A 715-nucleotide genomic window follows, 5' to 3' on the forward strand; every position below is an offset into this window, starting at 1 on the left:
GAGGTAGAGACCTTAAAAATAAATTATCTGCCACCTTTAGAAAGAAAGGGGGTGACTGGCAAACAGCATACGGCTGCTCTGAAGCCAAATGCTCTGCCTGGCTGATGAACAAAGCAGCCTCATGGTGACAGATAAGGGACAAATGTCCCCATAAGCAAGCGGGGACGCGAGTACAAATCAGAGCTGAGTGCAGGGCGGCTGCCACTTGTGCCTTCTTTGGGAAAGCTGGGGAGCAGTTTGAAGACTGGATCACTGCATTATATTTAATTGACTTCGTACCAACACGAAACTTTGCCACGTACAAAGCAGTAACTTATCTGTGTAAAAGTGCGAGGGTGAGTCACTGCGTTAATTTGGAGATGCTGTTTAAATGCAGTCTGTGCCATGAGCTGCCGATTAGCATTTCAGAGGAAGTGCTGCCAGATGTTTGAAGTTACACTTAAATTCTTACACAGAAGGGATCACCCACCTCCCCTTTTTGTGAGGATGCAGCAGCACCAAGTTACAACAGGAAAGACAAGTTCTCAGGACTTCCACAAAACACAGCAGCTCGTGTCTGTATTCACTTCCCCAAGGTTCAGCCTCCTACACTGGAAAACCATTCTCAGCACCATGTAAGAAATGTCCCTCGTCCCTTTTATCCACGTGATGCTGCTTCAGCTTTGACAAAGACACCGTAAAACTCAAGAAATAACTGTCAGCAGAATATACCTAC

Source organism: Streptopelia decaocto (genome assembly GCF_964273445.1).
Source record: "Streptopelia decaocto genome assembly, chromosome: 12".
Lineage (NCBI taxonomy): Eukaryota > Metazoa > Chordata > Aves > Columbiformes > Columbidae > Streptopelia > Streptopelia decaocto.